This window comes from Neofelis nebulosa, chromosome 10 (assembly GCF_028018385.1).
Source record: "Neofelis nebulosa isolate mNeoNeb1 chromosome 10, mNeoNeb1.pri, whole genome shotgun sequence".
NCBI lineage: Eukaryota > Metazoa > Chordata > Mammalia > Carnivora > Felidae > Neofelis > Neofelis nebulosa.
Genome location: NC_080791.1, coordinates 91671517 through 91693839, shown reverse-complemented (window position 1 = coordinate 91693839; position 22323 = coordinate 91671517). Strand labels below are relative to the sequence as shown.

The 22323-nt window shown below is 34.5% G+C and overlaps 1 pseudogene; it reads right to left on the bottom strand.

Moving 5' to 3' along the window:
• Positions 1–547: 547 nt before the first annotated feature.
• LOC131486639 (dynein axonemal assembly factor 11-like) overlaps positions 548–22323 on the bottom strand; it is a 125028-nt pseudogene continuing 103252 nt past the window's right edge.

The following is a 22323-nucleotide window of genomic DNA, read 5'->3' as shown; positions in this document are numbered from 1 at the left end:
GTAGAATTGCTGGATCATGGGAAATGTGTAAGTTCAAATACAGTAGATGATTCCAAAGTGTCCTGCAAAGTATTGGTAGTAATTTTTTTAAGCTTATTTATTTATGTTGAGAGAGACAGAAAGAGTGTGCGTGAGTGCGTGCAAGCAGGGGAGGGGCAGAGAGAGAAGGGGACAGAGGATCCGAAGTGGGCTCTGTGCTGGCAGCAGAGAGCCCCATGTGGGACTCAAACTCATGAACCATGAGATCATGACCCGAACTGAAGTCTGACTGATTGAGCCACCAGGTGCCCTAACAGTAATTTTTTGAGTATTTTCCCTAGCCAAGACTTTATATAAACAAATAATCAGCTATAAGATACTTAGGTCTCCTTTTAACTTTAAACTGTTTAAGTAATAATACACAAAGTATAGGAGAGTGAAAACTTTAGAGTAGTAATACTGATAAATAACTCTCTTTACTCCATAAATATGTGTTACACACACACTCTTTAAACTAAGTAAAACTAAGTGTTATGGGTCATAGTCTATGACAATGCAGCCTGATGTTTCAAATCAATGGAGGCATTCCAGGGTTATCTGCCAAATGTGGATCTTCATCAACCGATATAATTTTTGTTCAGATCCAACACTTCTGGGTGAATGTTTTTCTTTTTGAACTATATTAGCCATATAGGGACTGTGTGTTTGTTAGAATCGACTTCTAATTTCTGTTTGTTTGCTTCTTTTGTTTGCTCTCTGCTGATGTTCAAGGTATTTTTCACAGACCTGGGTGCTTTTCTGCCACCTGTAATTACTTCTGTTTGGGGCATGATTCCCAAATACCCTGTTGTCTGAGATTTTCTAGCAGAGCTGCTTTAAAGTTTGACTTCTGTAGGAAGTGCAAGCTGAAATGACTTTTCTTTAGCCATTATTCACACATAGGGTGATTGAACATCAACATCAATCACATTTACCTATAGACAGCAAGATTCAGGATGATCTGGTTATGTCTTTCATCATCTTTCACAGAGAAGTTAAGTGTGGGGTTCATTTATTTTCAGGGATTTTCCATCTTCATTGATCAAAGTTCTGGTGGTTTCCCTTTCTTGCTTGTAGCACATAATTTTTCTTGGTCTTTCCATTATTTTTCCATCTGTCTAAGAGTTTCCAATGTAGACTAAGAAGGAAACTCAGAGGTTACACCAGAATGCTAGGTCTTCTTTACTTTCATCTGACTTCTTTTGATTGAGTTCCATTTCTTCTATTTCTAGCATCTGGTGGTCTTTGTTCTTTAAAGATGATAGGACAGTAGTGATATCTGTGCATCAATATCTGGCAAAACTGGGTAACTTTTCTTCTTGTCTATTTTTATGCTATTTTTGAAGTCTCTTCTGAGCCACATGTTTCTATCTTGGGCACATTTGAGACAATATGCCTTTCCTGCCCAATTACTGAATACTTCTGCAATTCCTGAATCTTTTCTGAACTTCCTTTATCAACCCACATTTTAATTGCTGAAGAATTGCCACCAACATCTTCCTGTATCCTTCAAAGTCAGCACTTGGGTTATACATGCAAAAGAGCTCCTTCAGATAGATGCTGTGCTGCAGGGTTTTTCTGTTGATCAGCTCTCCAGTGAAATTCACATTCAAGGTAAATTTTGTAGACCCTTCAGTCTTTCCAAATTCTTAATTTTTTCAGGGTTGTTAAAAGTTAAATTGAAATATTCAAGTTTCTTGAGTTTTCCAAAGGCATTATTTTGAAGGTAGATAACTTTTAAAACATGGCACCACTGGTCAAGATGATCTCTATTTCTTGTTGATGCAAGGAGAGTTCCGCCACAGGGGAAAATTACACAGTCACTGCATTTGGAATTCTGGCTTTCTGTCTAGTGAAGATCTTCTGTAATTTGCCTCATGGCACCTTTCCCGTCTGTGGGCCTATGAAGCCTGATTGGGACCTCTAGGATTGTTGGTAATAATTTATACTTTAATATCTAAGAGTTCTTTTTGTGCCACATCTTTTGTGTTTGTGCTGTCTCAGTAGAGAAATAGAAACCACAGCAGTTTGTATTGTCAATCTTTTGTTTATTTGTTTGCTTTAATTTTAGCCATTTGGTGGGTGTGCAGTGGTATATCACTACAATTTTAATTTAAATTTCCTTTATGACTACTGATGCTGATCCCCTTTCCTATGTCATTGGAAATCTGAATGTCTTCTTTTGTCCAGTGTCTGCTCAAATCTCTCAGCCACTGTTCTGTTACCTTTTTGTCCTATTGATTTCTAGGGGTTCTTTACCAATTCAGGACATAGCTCATTGGCAACTATATGCATGGCAAATGATTTTTCCTACTTTGTTGATTTCAGTATTTTATTGTGAAAATTTTCAAGCACTTAAGAGAAAATTGGCAAAGTGAACATAATGAACGTATGTCTATCATTATCCAATTTCAAGAATTATTACTCTATGGACAATCTAGTTTCATCTCTATCCCATCCAATTTCACACACAATTGAATTATTCCAAGATATATATATATTAGATATAGATATAGATAAAATATATATATATATGTGTGTATATATATATGTGTATATATATGTGTGCGTGTGTATCTATCTATCTATATCCTTTTTTTTTTTTTACTGGTAAAAATATAAGCTTCCATCTCTAAAGATCAGAACTAACTTCCAAAATGTAACTAAAACATCCTTATTAGATAAAAAGGTATCTGAGGCACCTGAGTGGCTTAGTCGGTTGAGCATCTGACTTCAGCTCAGGTCATGATCTCATGGTCCATGTGCTCCAGCCCCATGTCAGGCTCTGCGCTGACAGCTCAGAGTCTAGAGCCTGCATCAGGTTCTGTGTCTCCCTCTCTCTGCCACCACCCCCACCCCCCACCGCTTGAGCTCTGTCTCTCTCTCTCAAAAATAAACATTAAAAAAAAAATTAAAAAAAGAGAAAAGGTATCAAGAGAAGTACAAGATTTTTTATACTGTCTGCTTTATTAATTTTTCCCATATGAACAGTGCTTTCTTACTCTTGTTTAATTATTTCCATACTTTAAGGAGTTAACATTTTCTTTTTTTTTTTTTTTTTTTTCAAAATTTTTTTTAATGTTTATTCATTTTTGAGAGAGAGAATGAACAGAGGAGGAGCAGAGAGAGAGGGAGACAGAGTCAGAAGCAGGCTCCAGGCTCTGAGCTATCAGCACAGAGCCCGACACGGGGCTCGAACTCACAAGCTGCAAGATCATGACCTGAGCTGAAGTCGGACGCTTAACCGACTGAGCCACCCAGGCGCCCCAGGAGTTAACATTTTCTTATAAAATTGTTTAAAAATCTTATAGTTTTTTCCCTTCATATTTAAATTTAAAATCAACCTGGGCTCTACTTTCATGTATTGTAGGGGTCAAGTTTGTTTATTTTTTCATGTATTGCTACCTACACAGCATCTTGATTTTTTTCTTCTTAATACAGTGCTCTGGATTGCCACATTACTGTATATCAAATTTCTAAAAATGAGTGAGTCTATTTCTGAACTTTCTATTCTGGTCTGTGTATTTATCTAACCTAGTAGCCATATCACATTATCATAATTGTTAAACCTTTTAAAATAATTCCTGCTAACTATTAGACCAGATATTCCAAAGGTGTTCTTCTTAAAAGGTATCTTATCTATTCCTGAACCTTCATACATTTCAATTTGTATTTTATGAATCAGCTCATCAACTTTTACAAATGAAAAACTAAAGTGTTGGGAATTATTAAGATTGCATTTTGTTTATAAACAAATTCAGAAAGAAGTGAAATGTTTATACAAGTCAAACTTGCAACCCATGATCATGTATTATTTGGTACCTATCCATCTATCTTATTTAATTATTCTCAATATTCTTCCCCAACCAGAAGTCTTGTGCAATGTTTGTTAAATTAATTCCTACCTATGTGATATATTTTGGTGCTTTTATAACTGGTTTTATATAATATGATTTTTATCTGCTTCTTATTTATTATTATATGGAAATACTAGGGTTTTTTTTCACTACCTTCATGTTGTTCTACCTTGCCTAACTTATTTATAAATATGTTTATGCATATTCTTTTGAAGATTTTCTACATACTCTACATGTTCAATCATATAATCTGTACACCTATTTTTTCCTTATTATTTTAACATATTTCTTTTTTCTTGGATCATGGATTATTGAAAGGAGGGATTGTTTATTACTCTATTAAAAGCAGATGTAATGATTATGAGTTTCTCTTTTATAAAAACAGCTCAAACAGCTAATCTAACTTGATATCAAAGAGAAGCACCTAAAATTTTTTCTTTTTCCTTACTCAATTAAAAAAACCACAAATTTATATTATAAAATAGGTCTATTACCTTTTCTCTAATGGTGTTCACTTAATAGGTTTTCTGTACTGAGATATTAGGTATATAACCTTCTATCTTCTCATTGTCTGACTGTCTCTCTTCTACCTATCAACCATGCATTGTGTAAATGGTAGAATCAAAAATAAACATAGGAAATAGTCAACCTTCAGGAAGCACTTTCTACATAGTAGAAAATATGATCATCCCCAAAATGTTTATATATATAACATGTATAATACATATGTCACAGGATGACCTTTTTAAAAAAATCAGTGTAGTTGCCATCATACTCCAATTTTAAAAATAAATAAAACTAAATCTTCGGGAATTTAAGGAATGTAACCTTGGAAACCCACTAGTAAATAATGTATTTCACATAGAAAACATGATTTAGCGAGTTATCTAGTCTTTCTCAGCTTATACATGCATTGCATGTTTACACATGTTTAAAATATAGTAGAAAATTTTATCTAATATTTATTTTTAAGTGTTAAAGAATATGACTTTCCCCCCAAGACACAAAGAATCAAATCTGAACCTTTAGAATTTTTAAGAATAAAACAAAACAAAAAAATCCTGTTAATTATGTCTACCTTTTAAAGATGGAAACATTGACACAATGGCCTGTATATGCAAAAGGTCTTTTAAATCTAAGTTGTTAAATTTTTTTAGATTTTCATGATGTAATTTATTGAGCAAAACAAATACCACAAGTGATGAAAACTATCATCTTTCCAACAAATACTTTTCTTTAAAAATAAGTTCTTAATTCACATAATGAAAACATTTATTTCAACATTTTACCTTAGCTTCTCCACTCCTGTCATACATCTTGTATGAGTGTGCATATAGAGAATTATAAATCTCCTATTATTGGATTCAGTCTTAGCTAAAATACAGAACCGGAAGCCAGAGACTACACAGCTTAATAAGGAAATTAATGTGGAAATAGTGGCTATTATCTAATACTCTTTCTTTGAGAAGACAAAGGATTCGACCAAGAAGAAGTGTGCAAACTGATCAATGTTTGGTTATTAATGTGTTTTCCCAATAGTTCACATGTGATTTGAACACTTTGTTTTTTACCCCCCTTTGGGCTTCAGAATTTTGTATCTAGAAAAAAATAAATAATTTAGATCAAGGACTAGGAAACTATATGGTCTAGGAACCCAATCTTGCCCACAAACTAAGAATGTTTTTTACATTTTTAAATTGTTTATTTTAAATGGCTATGTAAATATGTAAACATTTAAATGATATCCTTGATTTTGCTTCTTGGCCCATAAAACTTAAGACTAACTTGGACAAAATGTTTGCTAACACTAATCTAGATAATTCCTAAATTGTTTTCTTGATTAAGAGTTCTTTACCTCAAATAAAGATATATTTGATTCACTGTCAGACAAGGTTAAGTAAAACAAAACCAAACAAAACACCTAAGTGTTTTCAATTGGAAGACAGCTAAAAGAAGGAACTTTATAAAAGTGTGAGAAGGATTTGGATTTCCAGGTCAGTAAAGCTTCTGGTAGCATTCTGTTTATCAGAAACCCAAAGTTATGGGCTGGGTAGTATCCCACCCAAATTCACACACTGAACCAGTATCTTAAAATGTGGCTGCATTGGAGGAAGGGCCTATGGATTTGTTTAAATTGAAATTAGGCCTTTAGGGTGGGTTCTACAATGATCTGACAGCTATCCTAATTGGAAGAAATCTGGGCACAAAGAGAGAGAGAGACACCAGGGATGTGCATCCCAGAAGAAAGGCCCTGTGAGAACCCAGTGAGGTGGGCATTTGCAAGTCAAGGAGAGAGGCCTTAGGGGATAGGAACCTGACCAAACCTTGATCTTGGACTTCCAAGCCATCAGAACTGTGAGAAAATACATTTCTTTTGTTTAAGACATCCTGTCTCGAGTACTTTATTATGGCAACGCTAGCAAATTAATACAAGACATTCAAAAAACTACAGCCAATGATGTCTGGTCCTCTCAGAACAATTGCGTAATTTTCAAGAAGGGGAAAAAAAAGAAGAAGAAGATACCCAAATGCTTCCATCAAAACATAATGTTTATCATGTCCTGAAGTGCATACACCAGCAAATAACCATATTTGCTTCTCTTCTATTTTTCTCTTATTCTGTGAGCACCTTTTACTAGTATAAACCGAAGTTTGAAACTACTGCTAACAAAGTCTGAGTAATGTAGTTTCTAGCACCTAAGATACTGATGCGTGCAAAAAAAAAAAAAAAAAAAAAGGAAGTTCAACAAACAAAAGGAAATTAATTACTATGGAGAGCAAAGTAAGTAGAGGTGTCGTCTCCTATGGTCATCTGTACTGGGTCTAACTCCAATTAACTCTTGAACAATACAAGAACAATATTGTACTTTCATCAAACATGATGTAGCTGTCTCTTACACTTAAACATGCTCACTTTCTCCCTGCAAAAGAAGCATAAAGTGGACTAGTCACTATATTCATCTTTTTGATACATATTTATTTTAAATCACTTAATATTCCCTTTAGATATATTGAAATTAAATAAATATTTTCAAACTCCATTTTCGGTTAGGAAGTTTTAGATAGCAGACCAGTGCATCTTCATGGAACAACTAGAAAATTTACATAAAAATTACACAAATTATCTACTTGAGGGCAGTGGAAAGCTTCAGAGGCAACTAAAGGGCTTAAGGCACTAGAATGTGGAGAATCTCAGAAACTCAGAATCTCACAGGGGGTGAATAGACCACAGAATCTTCTACCCTTAAGGACACTTGCTGGTAATTCTGAGAATTGTAAAACCTGAAGAAACTTCCCAGGGAATTATGAGGACAGAGAAACCACAAGTACATGATAGGTTTTCAGCTTTGGACATTTATCAAATGTAAATACAATACTGAATTAGAGTTTAGGATCTATTAGGAAGAAGAACCCTGCCAGAGACATCAGACTGTTGGTTGGAAACCCTGCAGTGCCAGAGTATTACAAGGGTAAACTGAGTAAACTGAGCCTGATGTAGCATAGCTCTTGCTTGAATTGTCCACTACTACATTTTGCTAATGACCAGTAACGTAAATTCTTTTTAGAGGAAGTTAAATCATTTGTTATGATAGGAGAAGATAGGATTCAGTAGGCTGAGAGGGAAAGATTAGGGCCTCAAGTCCCTGGGTGGGGAAAAACACTGATTTTTGAATGATGCTGGGAGTGTCTGACTACAGCAAGCCCCTCAGGCATAAGATTCCTCTCAAGAATGTTAACAGACCCCACCTACTCCCCTCAGGAATTCGAAGAGAACTGAGTATGGCCATAGACCACCCCTTATACAATGTAAACCAGTCAGGAATGGACAACCCAGCACCTAGAGCTTTCAAGCCATTAAGAGTAGAATCTGAGAAGGAATAAGGGGGAAGTTAGGGGGAGGGCTGACCAGAACCTTATACAACAAGGACCCTTGCCTATAGTCCTCAGGCATTTACTTTCCAATGTCCCCTCTCTGTAAAGAGAGCTTCCCTACTAGTCTTCCTTTCTAATCTTATATTCTAATAAACTTTTGTCTTCTGCTCATTTTGTGCCCACCTCTTCATTTTTCGATGTGGCAAGACAACAAATCTCAGGTTTTGTGGTAAAAAATCCTGGCAACACTGTTATACTTTTCATACTCAGTATCTGGGATTCCTTTAAAAATAATTATGTTTAAAAAACAAAACAAAACTAGGAACACCTTGACCAAAAGTCAAGAAAAAAAATCAAAATATAAGGGAAAATAGAAAGTGCCCTATAAATGGTACATATATTGAATGAACTGACAAGGACTTCAGACATTTATGATTGTTGTATTCAAGAAATGGAGAAAAATAGGGAGAAAGACACTAATTGAAGAATCTCACAAGAGGACTGAAATCTACAGAATTAAATTAAACAGGAATGCAAGAAATTGAAAAGTACAACATTTGAACTCAGACATTTATCCGATGGGTGAGACAGAGCAGAATTTATTATAGGCTGCCACTGAGTCCACTTTATAGTCAACCAACAAATAAATTACTAAAGCCATTGACAGTTGCTCAAGCTAACACAGTGAATCCAGACTATCTGATAAGTTGTACCCACATTGATTAATTTGGTTCAATTCAGTGTGATGTCTCTTATTCTTTGATTTAAAACCTTAAAATTTATTCAATCAATCCCTAAAAACATTCCCCAGGTCTCTCTTTCTCTCTCACTCTCTACTTCTGTATGTATGTATATATGTATGTATGTGCATGCACACACACACACACACACACACACACACACAATCTTTCAGTTCTTTCAGTGTTCATGCTATATTCATGGAATCCAGACTTTGTTCTTATCTGCATGGGGTATTCTGACTGCTGCTGTCTGACTCTAGTTATGTGTCTGGGTTTTGTTGTGGACCTTGTGGAGAACAGTATCCTCTTAAAAAGCCTTTTCCTCAGATGAAAACATTATAGTCTCTACAAACATAGATGCTCAAAGGTATAATGAAAGGCTGCCCAGCTAGCAAGGGAGTCTCAATGTATTTGTGAGTTTATGATTTTTCATTCATCTTCATTCACTCAAATATCCCCATTACAGTGTACTGCATTCCACTCTTTCTCATTGCATAGTCTTACTTACACATATCATACTTAATGAAATTGTTAATTTAACTTATTTTCTAATTTAAGCAACAGAACTATTTGCTCACGGCTTACAGATAATGGACACTGTTTCTATATGATAAGCAGTTATTTTAGAGTAGTTCTATAAGTTTGCTGGGTCTCTAATGGGTATGGAGCCAAGATTTTTAAGCTCTAAAATTGTTATTTTGTATCTGCAATATCTTTAGTGAAGTTAGAGCAACCATTCAGTCTGTTGGCATTTGGTCTCATTTCTAGACTAATATTCCGTTGGATCAGCACCTTGGTCCCCCAAACATCATCTCAATAGGTATGCCATTCTAAGCAATTGTGTGTAATAAGTTCCTTTGTTTCCATTGCATATAACTGACTACTAGTATGATATGTTCTCATTAATTACAAAACTAATCTTAGATTGCCATTATTAGGGATATATTTTCTAAAACTATTTCTAGTAGCAAATATAATATCAGTCTTTAATCAGTCAGGAAAACAGAAACAACTGTAAATTAAAGCAAATGCTTTCATAGAGTGAGTTAAAGACTTAAAAATACTTTGGAAAGTGTGACTGAGCAAAGGTTACTAAAACTGTTACTGAAGCTTAGGGAATTGGAAAACACAGAAAACACAGGATATTGCCTTTTTTTAAACGTAAGGTAATTAATTACTATGAATATTTAAAATAAATCAAGAAAGGGTAAATTAACAATGGATAAAATAGGAAACGAAAATTAAGCTTTGGCTCAAAGCTAACTAGCAGTAGTGACAAAAGTATTTACCGAAACAATTATTCAAACAACTAACTAAAGATGAAAAACCTTAAATGTCACCATGCAGTTATTGACAGAACAATGCTCTTAGACACCACCAAAGAACACCTTTAACATAGGATACAAGAATTTTAACTGCTTCTGGACAGCTGTGTACATCAGGAAACGTAATGATAACTTCAATCAGAGAGGTATACTTTCTTGGTCATCAGATATACACAAAGACCTTCAGCTGAATTAATGAATCACCACCTGCTTTGATTAAAAGTCCTGCACTGATGCTTTATGCAGATATCTGTGATGTCCAAGAAAAATAATAAAAGAATATGAGGAAAAGAATAAAAAAATATATGTACCATAAGATAAAGATAAGGAGGGATCATAATGATAAAGAGAAATATTTTATAATGATAAAGGATCAATTTGCAAGAATATTTAACAATTTTAAATGTGTAAGCATCTAGTAACAAAGCTTCAAAGTGCACAGAGCAAAATTGAGGAAAAAAAAAAAAAAACAGAACCACAGCCGGCAATTTTAACATTTGCTTCCATTGGTTGACAGAGCGAATAGCAAGCACACCAAATGTCTGTAAAAATATACAACACTTGAAAAACCCTATCAAGTAACTTGAGATAACTTATACCTAAAAAGGGCCTAATAACTGATCTTTACAAGTGCATATGAACATTCAACAGGGAAGGTCATATTGTGAGCCATAAAACAAGTTTCAAAAACTGAAATGCTTGAAATAACGCAAAGCATATTCTACAACTACAACCTTGACAACAAAACCACAAAATATATAAGAAAGGCAAAAACCAATATTCTTCAAGAAAATAGACACAAAATTCTTTTGTAAAAATGTAATCATCTATATATAAAAATGAATGTGCCATGATTAATGGGGTGTGTTCCTGATATGCAAAATTGATTTTAAATTCATATATCAATCCATGTTGTTTACCATATCAAAAATATAAAGGAGAAACAGTACATGATATTTCAAAAGATGTAGAAATGTTTTTGACAAATTGATGGGGTGCCTGGGTGGCTCAGTTGGTTAAATGTCGGACTCTTGATTTCAGCTCAGGTCATGATCTCATGGTTCATCAGATGGAGCCCTGTTTGGGTTCTGTGCTGATAGCACAAAGCCTACTTGTTATTGTCTCTCTCCCTGTCTCTCTCTGCCCCTCCCTAATTTGCTCTCTCTCTCTCTCTCTTTCTCTCAAAATAAACATTAAAAAAAGAAAAAAAGAAAAAAAGTTTTCGACAAAATGATGACTCAGTAGTAATATGTCTATTATTCCTAACTTGGTCTATAGACTTAACATATCCATGTTAATGCTTGTTACATAATAAGAAATGTATTTTTGGTCTCTGACTCCAAGTTATTTGATATAAAGATAGATATACTGAATGATAGAAAAGAATGGAGCACCCAGAGAGAATTCTTCACAGAGATGGTCAATGAATAATGGTGCCAAGGTAACTCAAATCAAATTGTATTATATTAATTATATTATATTATATTATATTATATTATATCAAGTTATTTTAATTATTATACTACGATATAGCATAGTATATCAAGAACTTAAAATAGATCATGAACCTAAATCCAAAAAAGTAAAGCAATGTGACTTTTATAAGAAAATGTAAGAAAAGAGTTCTATAAGTTTGGGATAGGCAAAGATTTCTTAAAGAATATAATAAAACAAGCATAAAAATAATGAAAGCAATAATAACTTGGACTTCATCAAAGTAAAACTCTGGTCTTTACAGGATGTGGTGAATAAAATATCATTAATAAAATGCTATTAATAAAATTAAAAGGAAAACCACAAAAATACATATGCATATATGATAGATACATAACAAAGACACATCCATAATATATAAGTGAAGAAGTTTTAAAACTTAATAATAATAAGAAAATAATAATAATGGTTACAGGATTTTAAAACATAAGAATGCCTAAGAAGTAGTGAAAAGATGCTCAACATCATTAATTATCAGGGAGATGGTGATTAAAACCCCAAAAAGATAAGAATACTTATATAAAAGAAAATATACAAAAAAAAAAAAAGTTGTTAGCATTAAATTTAGGCAAGAATCTTGAGTAACTAGAACCCTTACTCACTGCCTGTGGGAGTATACAATTGTACAATCATTTTGTTTCAAAGTTCACCGGTTTCCTTTATGTTAATTATACATTTATCAGAGATCCAACAATTTCACTCCCAGGTATGCCCAAGAGAAAAGGAAAAAAAAAATGTGCATAAAAATATGTGTTCATGAATGTCTGCAGCAGCTTTATTCTTAGTAGATCGAAACTGAAGGTACTCAACTGTTTACCAAAAAGTAAACGAGTAAACGAATCAACAGGTATTCATACAATGTATACTATCCAGCATTAAAAAGGATAAACTACTAATTATACAAAAGGATTTGCTGAACGAAAGTAGTGAGACATAAAATAGTACATATTGTATAATTCTATTTATACTGAATTCAGTATAAGGTAAAATTAACCTAATGTCAGATTAGAATCAGAAATCAGATGCTAGTTTCCTATGTGGTGGGATTAAAAGGGATTTATACGTAAAGGATTATTCTTAGGTAATAGATATGTTCTATTTCAAGATGGGCAGATAGTTACACCAGGGAATAACTATCAAAAACTTAACAAATATATACTAAAAATGAATTGGATTGATTTTATGTAAACCATCTGTCAATGAGGTTGGTATAAATTGATGGAAGAAACTAGATTTATAGAAAAGTAATGAATTCTGTAAACTGTAACAAAAGTAAAAGCTCAATACTAGTATTAGCACAACTAGTATTTGGTCAATTAATTTCAAAAGTGGTCAAAATATACCACCAAAAGCAATGCATATATACTTTAAATATCTTATTATTAAGATCTTATCTGTTACAATACAGAGAGTTTTTGATTAGACGGTATTTTTAAAATTTTTTAACGTTTTTATTCATTTTTGAGAGACGGGTGAGGGGCAGAGACAGAGGGAGACACAGAATCTAAAGCAGGCTCCAAGCTCTGAGCATCAGCGCAGAGCCCAATGTGGAGCTCTTACCCACACACTGTGAAGTCATGACCTGAGCCAAAGTTTGACGCTTAACTGACTGAGTCACCCGGGAGCCCTAGACAGTAGTTTTCATTGTGGGAACTAGACCTTTCCAACGCACATGGTACTTCTGACTTGAGTTTTACTTCACTTTCTTACCTGGTATATATTTGTAATTTTTCTTAAGATTATTAATTTTATTTTTTTTTCAAAAGGTAGCAAGGATTTAAGGATGTTACAAACTATGGACAGAATCCTTCCAAATCTTTACAATATTTCCCTTAGTATTTTATTTTACATTTACTTCACCCACATCTAATTTATAAGCTCTTTAAAAAAGGTCTTTACTTTTAACTTGGTCTTCATAGAAACAAAAGAAATTAAAACTTTTGATACATATAATTCAACATTGTGAATAATGTTTTACCAACTATTGGATTACAGTGAAAAGTACAACAGACATTAACTTGTTTAGAAATTAATAAAATTTAGGGTGCTCAGTCAGCTAAGTGTCCAACTCTTGATTTTGGCTCCAGTCATGATCTCATGGTTTTTGAGTTCGAGCCCCACCTTGGGCTCTGTGGTGATAGCGTGGACCCTACTCGGGATCCTCTCTCTCTCTCTCTCTCTCCGTCCCCCTCCTGCCCTCTCTCTCTCTAAATAAGTAAATAAACTTTAAAACAAAAATAAATTAGTGAAGTTTTTTTTTTTTTTTTGGGGGGGGACAAAAGTACACACATGTACTAGAATTGCAGTTTTCAGTTTTCATACCTTTTGGCCTCAGGATCCATTACAGTCTTAAAATTGACTAAGGATCCCAAAGAGCTTGTTTTATGTGGTTATATCTAGCAATATTATCTGATACGAAATCAAAACTGAGAATTTCTGAAGCACTAATTGATTTACCTGAAATAATAAACCCATTCATGATTAACATAAATAACTGACATTATGAAAATAGTTGCATTTTTAAAACAAAAATAATAGTGAAAAGAGGGGTATTCTTTAATTTCTTTCTTTTTTTTAAATCTCTTTAAGGACTTACTTAACAGAAGATAGCTAGATTTTCATATTTGCCTATCCATGCAATGTATTGTGCTGTGCTACTTTGGCTGAAATTTGTTTTAAAAAAAATCCAGCTTCATATATAGATATATAGTTGGAAAGTACTTGAAAACCTGTTAATATAATTTTGTATATATTTTTCATGTTATAGGAAAACACACCAAGGGACAGTTTCCTTTTTTTTTTTTTAATGTTTTTTTAAATTTATTTTGAGAGAGAGAGAGAGCAGAGGAGGGGCAGAGAGAGAGGGAGTGAGAACCCAAGCAGGCTCCACCCTGTCAGTGCAGAGCCTGACGTGGGGCTTGAACTCACAAACCATGAGATCATGACCTGAGCTGAAACCAGGAGTCAGACACTTAACCATTGAGCCACCCAGGTGCCCCAAGAGACAGTTTCTTAATGTCAGTTGCAATGTGGAGTTTCAGCTCACATCCATGAACTTTTCTTACTATATCACATTCAAATCTATTGAATAGATCTCTTACTCTTGAATAGATTTGTACCAACATGAATTCATCAATTGAAAAACACTGGTTCACTGAATTATGCAAAACTTTCAAATGTTGATCCAATTCATTAAACCAAAAGTTGCATTGTTTAAAAGCCCACAGTTATCAGCAGATACATTTTTAACTGAGCTGTCAATCTCATATAACAGATGTAAGTCTTCCCAAATCCTAATTCTCACTTGAAATTATAATATTCTATGATTGGTAACAAATTGTCTACCTTTCCATACAGTGATAACCTTACTTTCTGCCTTTTGGGGGGAAAATCCAAAAAGGCCCATCTTGATATCGTAGTTCATCTGTCAGACACCGTCAAGTAAAAATGATGTTGCATGAAAAAGAGCAGCTAATGAGCACAATTCGACCAACTATAAAAGCGTTGTCCCTAGAGACAATTTACTCCGGTTTTAAGCAGAAGTGCTTCCCGTTTGGTAACACAGAATACAAAATAAAGGTGTACTAAAGGATGGAAATTTAATAAAGTTATTATTCATTATTTCATCAAGGACATTCTTGCCCTTGTCCTGGCATGGTTTTTATGGTTCGTGTGTGATGGTGAAGGGCACAGTGATCACTAGTGCACCCTGGCGTCATGGCCTTGATTCTTTCTGTGGCACTTTTCACCAAGTTTGCTTTTGTAACCTCAGTGTAAATGCTGACACCATGAAAAAATGTCATTAATGTCTTAGTATTATTATGAAAATAGTTTGACCTCACAGAAACCCTGGACGTATGTTAAGGATCTCTGAAGCTTCCCAGACCACAGTTTGAGAACCATCGCTCTAAAGGGTAATCAGCATGTAACTTGCCATAAGTTCCAGTGTGCAGTGTGCTATGAGCATCAGTTGGTTTTCTAGAAGAGCTCTTATTTTTCAACTAGACTTGGGTTAAGAGAGTCTCTCCTACTTATATGAGTAATATAGAAAAGCATATCATTTTCTTAAGGATGATTATTTCCAAATTCATTATTAATTCTCGCCAGCATTTGTATAATATTTTAAAGAATGAGTATTATTATTAGCCTCACTTTACAGATTAAGAAATTGAAACTGTATATGCTGGAGACATAATAGGCTTCAGTTCATATGACTAGGATTTTTTAAAAGTGTTTTAGTTTCACATAGGAATTGAAATTGAGGGAATATATTGTCTTAGCTCTATTTTCACTAAGAAACATAATATTCACATTTATGAGCTCATTATCTCTTACTGATCAACACTGATGTCAGTAAAATATCCAGGAGACCTCAGTTCAAACAAACAGCCAACATCACTTAACTAAGGGAGGTTAGCGTTAATCCTAGTCAATGAAGCGGCATTAGCCCTTTTTAAAGAAACAAACTCAAATTCAGCCTTTGAAATGACATTTTTGCCTGAAAATCTATAAAGAGCAAAGAAGAAGCCTTAAAGGTTTCTTTTTCTTAAATATTTCTTTAAAGAAATATTTTTCTTTAGTTTTTATACTTAATGTAACCAATTTTGTTATTTAGGGTTTTTTTAATGTAGTTTTCTCCAATACAATGCATTACTTCATTAATCTCATTGTTTAGTATTCTAAACCAATATTCTATTATTAGGTTTGCTTGCTCTGGTGCCTACTTTGGGTAGAAAATTAGTTTTTGAACAAATTCAATATATCTGGAAAAAAATTAAATGTCATGAATTACCATTGGTGATTCTTGCTGAATTTTATTTTTCTGCAGATGATCTTTTTAAGTATCACTGTCTTGAATTTGGGGGTTGTATCACAACCTCTTCAACTGGAAAGTGATAGTTCATAGAGATGTAAGTGCTTATTCATTGGTTAGAAGTTTGGCCTTTTGTTCTTTCCTATGTTATATTCTGAAACGCAAACACAGGATGGGAAACTAAAAGTTTAGTTCTTAAAGAGAAGACACTTTGCATTATGTTCATGATGCTTGAACTACTGCACCCCAAAGTCAATCAGCTGGGCTATACAACATCCTATGAATAAAGTAGCCAACGTGCTTGTCTGAACATCTCATTTCATAATTGCTGTCTTGGCAGAACTGAAACAGCTCACATACTTTTATATGTAGATTCAGCCTTGAAATAAAGTGTAATCAGAACCCTGGCATCCACGTGAACATCAAGTTGTTCTAAAATTCAGAATGTCCTCACAACTTTATGGAAACAAATTGCTCTTTAATGTACTGAGAGTGGTATGTTTCCAATTATATAAATAACATTAGACTACTTAAGACTCCCTTCTGCTGACTATTCAGTTATCTTAAAGGGCCAGTCCCAACATCCTTCACGTTCTGTCTGGGTCTTCCTTTTCTTCCCATAGCCTTTTGCCTACTAGGTTTTGTTGTTTTGTTTTGTTTTGCTTTGCTTTGTTTGTTAATAAAAAGAATGTTCACTCACTTTTCTTTATGCATCTCTCTGTAGGAACAATACATCTATCTGCTTCTCTGAAGTATTGGAAGCCATGCCTGGAAGGCAGCTTGGGTAAAGCCTTAAGATCTTACCATTAACCAATGTAAACTTTTGAACTATTAAGTGAGAGAGGCCAAGTCACAAAGCAACAGTTGCCGACACCAGGGAAGTGGTAACTGGATAATCATGCACTGTGTGCTTTGCTAATGTGCAGTATCCATTAAGGATACATTGGTCAGCCCTAAAGTATATAAAGATACAATTGACAGAAGCTGGACCGCTGTTTCAGTGGTTTTATCTACAATAACAACCTCATCAAAATCCAATGTCAATTCTTAACATTTTACTGGGAAATTAAATTGAAGACCAGGTAATTTGTTTCAACCAAACTGTAACAGGAACATCACTTTCTTTCCATTTCTCTTAGATTCATTCTGCTTTATTTTTTTTTTCTGCTTTGTTATTTTGAAGTTAAAATCCTTTGTTCCTTTTAAAAATTGTTTCATTCACTTATTTGTTACTTTTCAAATTACGGGACACTAAAACCTACGGATATAAGAACTAATAAGATCAGGCACTTGCCTTCTAAGAGTTTTAACCTATAATCTATAGACAGTATAAGGGCTGTATGAAAATGCAATTGTGCCAATAGCATCTTTTTCATGTTTTTTTTCAGATGTGATCTTTGGTATATCATGTCTATAAATTTACCTAATTAGCTTGTTTGGAATAAAGAAATGAAATTTCTAAAGCATTAGTGTCAATATTATCCACAACAGCAGATTTAGCTCCCTGGAAGTGGTCTGTTTTTAAAAACCCTCTGAAATGCATCTTTTTAAATCAGTCACTCAACCTTGCTAGCCCCACCTCCACTACCTGAAGAAATACAGAGAACAAATTATTGAACAATCTCCTTGACAGTTCGTATACTTCCAATGAATGGATGCTTCTGCGTCCTCATTGTTTGCCATCTCCACAGACAAGACTCGGTTAATGAAATAGCTAATTAGATTTCTGTAATCCTGTAGTCATTGTGTCTGAGGTGACATTTGTCGGTATTTCTCTTGTGACTCCTTCAGTGTGATAGGGAACATTTTCCCTTAGCCAACTTGGCTTTTGTTATTTTGCTGGAATGGCAGTTCCCCTGGTTGGTGTAATGAAATCATTGCCCTCCCAAATACAGCTCTGCCACTCAGCATTTAAATAGAAAAGAATAGGAAAATGATCATCTGATTAGTCAAACAGGCCCATGTTCAAAATCCATTTCCAAAATCAAATAATAGAATTGGATTGGGTTCAGAGTGGAGGAATGACTTAGGTATTATTACATACTGTAGTACATATTCATTGACCAGCAGAATGTAGGAGGGCTTAAAGCTTTAAATTCTTATTCTTATGATCCATAAGAAGTAAATTCTTCAAAAAAGGTGGGAGCAAGGGGGCTTTTTTAGGCAGTTTTTTGAAGCCCAATGACTGTATTAGAGCCAAAGAGGGAAAGAGCAAGATCAAAGCCCCAGTTCAAGCACCAAATAGAAAGTATTGAAAATACTGGGATGGTAATTACAGTTACAATTCAGAACTTGATCATTATTAAATATAAAAACCAAAGGGATTTCATGTATTTGAATTTTAATTTATATGTTTATTTTCTATAAATTCTACTAATTTCTATTTTGAGACACCTCTCTACCAGGGTGGAAGAAATTTGGTATTAATCATTTTGAGAGTTATTCCCACACTTTTCCAGGAGATTGTATCTAAGTTTATACTTTTTAATTTGATTTGGGGCTGTAGGTTGGGTACAGTTCTTGAAGTCAGCAATTAACTAAAGCTTCCAGTAGGATATCTTTAATCTATACAGACTTCAGACCTAGGTCCACAAAGGTCACACCTGAGATATTCCTTCAGGTCCAAGAATATCCTCTGCTACTTCTGTGCTGTTCAGGTACATGTGGGTCATCTACTTGTCTCAACCAGGAATAGGAAATATCTTTGATTCTAAGCAACCGTATCTACCTAAAGACATACACAATAGAGTGCTTTCCCACCCAGATGTGTCAGTTCTTCTGTATAGCATTACCTAAACTGAAGGTAGAACTTCGCCTTCATCTTAAACTCATACAGGGTCAGGCCAGCTCTTCAGTGCATTACCCAGCATGCCTTCTGTCCTGTAGTTACCTTGCTTACACATCCATCACTTCCACTTAGTCTCTATTTCCATCTCTAGTTTACCCCCAACAAATAATCTACATTCTAGCCTGAAGGTAGAGGTAATAGACAGTAATGAAGTCTAATCATACATATGATATGTTCTCTAATATTACTTGTGTCTTCTGTGATGCTTTCATTTTCCAAAGGGCCTAGGGTTTTGAAAAGAAAGACCAGGAACAAAGTGATTTTCCTTTGACTTATTCTATGCCACATACATTCCTGGATGCAGTAAGTGAAGTATAAAAAAGTTGTGAGGTATAAGGAAAGGGGACAATTAGAGAAAGGAAATAGTGGAAAAGATTGATAAGAATAACAAAAGTTCCCACAAATGAAAAGATTTTCTCTCTGGTCACAGAAAATTTGTGTGATAACTTTATGGTGGTTCATCTTGGATAGATCCCCCAAATTCCCTTCCTAGTATGTTTTTGGATAGGGTGGGCTATAAGAGATAGTATCTCACAAAAGTTGAAGGATGGAAGAGAAGAAATGGATATTTTATACCACACACACAACTTTTCCCCCTTATCCAATCAAACACTAATCCAGGTGTTGCCATGAAGAGATTTTGCAGATATAATTAAAATCCATAATCATTTAATATTACACTTTATGTTAACTATACTGGAATTAACATAAAAAATTTAACAAAAGAAAAAAATCTGTAATCAATAGACAATAAACTTGAGAGATTATTTTGGGTGGGAATGACTGAATCAGAATTTCTCAAAAGAGGGCTTAGGCATTCCCTAGAGATAAAGAGAGACTTCCACTTACAAAGCAGAATCGGGAAGGAAGGAAGGAAGGACGAAAGAGTAGACAGATGTGGGTATAAATCTGTATATACTGATGTATACACATTCCCATTATGCTTCTCTTTTTGAACCCTGACAAATACAACCACTTCAACAAACATTAATCCAACCAATTAATTTTGGCCTCTTGCTTTTGAAAGTCAGCCAATCAACAATGAACTATCTCTTAAAAATATGTCCCTGAATTCCAACCAGTTAACAACAGTGTCATCCTTCTATAGCGTCATAATTCTACAAATTATGTTTGCCTACTTACACGTCTAGAAGTAAAGTTAGCCAATTGTTAAGCACCATGCTTCCCTGAATCCTTGTATAAGGATGACCTAATATATGACCTTGTACGCCTGACCAGCATAGCTCTCTCTTATTATAGCAAACAATAAAGTCAGCTTTGACTTTTTATTTCAGATATTGAGTGATGGCTTGACCATCTTTCAAATCCTACTACACACATTTATTAGGGCTTTCCAAAGAAATAAAGCCAAATATATATCTAGATCTATACATATAGATACGTATAGATAGATAAATTTTTCATATCCATTCATCACTTCCAGTTAGTCTCTATTTCCATTTCTAGTTTACTCCCAATAAATGACCTATATTCTAGCGTAAAGGTATAGGTAATGTACGATACAGACAATTTGATCATACACATAATGCCTTCTCTAATATTACTTGTCTTCTGTGACGCTTTTCATTCTTCAAAGGGTGTAGGCTTTTGAAAAGATATATATATATATATATATATATATATATATATATATATATATTTCAGATGAAAAAATATATATATAGGAATTTATTATAGGAATTCCAAGAAGTTCCAAGATCTGCAAGCTGGAGAAGGAGGAAAGCCAGTGGTGAAATTTAGTCCAAGTCCAAAGGCCTGAGAACCAGAGGAGCCAATGATATAACTTCCAGATGGAGTCCAAAGGCCCAAGAATCAGGAGTCCAAGAGTGTAAGTTTTAGGCCAAATCTTTTTTTTTTTTTTTAAGTTTACTTATGTATTTTTGACAGGGACAGGGGCAGGGAGAGGGGAAGATAGAGAATTCAAACAGACTCCACATTGTCAGCAGAGAGTCTGACACAGGGCTCGAACTCACGAACCATGAGATCATGATATAAGCCAAAATCAAGAGTCAGATGCCTAACTGACTGAGCCACCCAGACCCCCCTAGGCCAAGTGTTTAAACCCCAAAACCCAGAAACATTGATGTCTGAGTGCAGAAGATAGATATTCCAGCTCAAGCAGAGAGCAGACTTGCCTTTCCTTTACTTTTTTGTTCACTGTAGGGCCTCAAATGATGGGGTGATGTCAACTTGCATTGGTGAGGATGATCTCCTTTATTCAGTTTATAAAACTCAAATGCTAATCTCTTCCAGATACACCTCACAGATACACCCAGAAATAATGTTTGCCAGCTATCTGTTCATATGTTAGCTCAGTCAAGTTGACACAAAACCTTTCTGTCTCATGTCCTCCCCTTGTCTTCCTATGTATCTCCTTAAACTATATTTAATCTTCAAATAAATACAGTAACGAGGTCATAATTTCACTTAAGATGATACAACTGTGCTGCATACAACTGACAACACACTTCCCCAGAAGAGGAGGTTAAGTCCCTAACTGATGTTTACTCTTCTCTTAATATCTCCTAACTTAAAAATGATGATGAAAAATTACCAATACTTAATAGTGATATAAAGTCAAGTATTCTTATGTTACATGGTAAGATAATAAGAGAAATAAGAGGACAAATAAGTTTGCTTATTATATTTGCATATATACATGCAAATGTATTCATAAAGAAAATAAGGAAGAAATACTCATGACAATTATAGTCCCTTTTTTCCTGGCAATTGATCACATGGTCATAGATGGTATTTATCACTAATTTCTGCTACTCATTCTGTTATCCCTTTGCCTTCAGCAAGCATTTAAACTGGTCATTGTCCTTTAACTGGTAGGATGACCCAAACTCTCCTCCCTGAAGGGTCTGGATTGCATCATTATAGTTTCTCATTAGCCTTAATCACAAGGCATGTAACACAAAGAGATTACCGAAGGGATCTCCTGAATTCCAGACATACCCTTCCTTACCCTCATTATGGAGTAGTATTTCAATTTCCTCTTGGTGCTCAGGATCACTCACCTTAGTCAAAACACTGTAACTCCCTTTATTTGCCTGTTGATTAAGAGGCAGGAGGAAGTAGCTGGATGACAGTCCTAAATTCCAGTTCAATAAAATCATTGTTGTGTAGAAGCATTCTTCCCACTGCAGCTAAGGACTCTTGGTTGCAAAGCACAAAGTCACAAAAATGGGAAGCACAAATTGTGCCAGTGGATCACCAGGGTAACGGTGAATGGTACCACTTCCATCTTCATCTCTTAAACCATAAATCTCAACTACCAGAGAAACAGCACCATGCTGGATGCTGATCTAGAGCATATACAGCCTTCTGG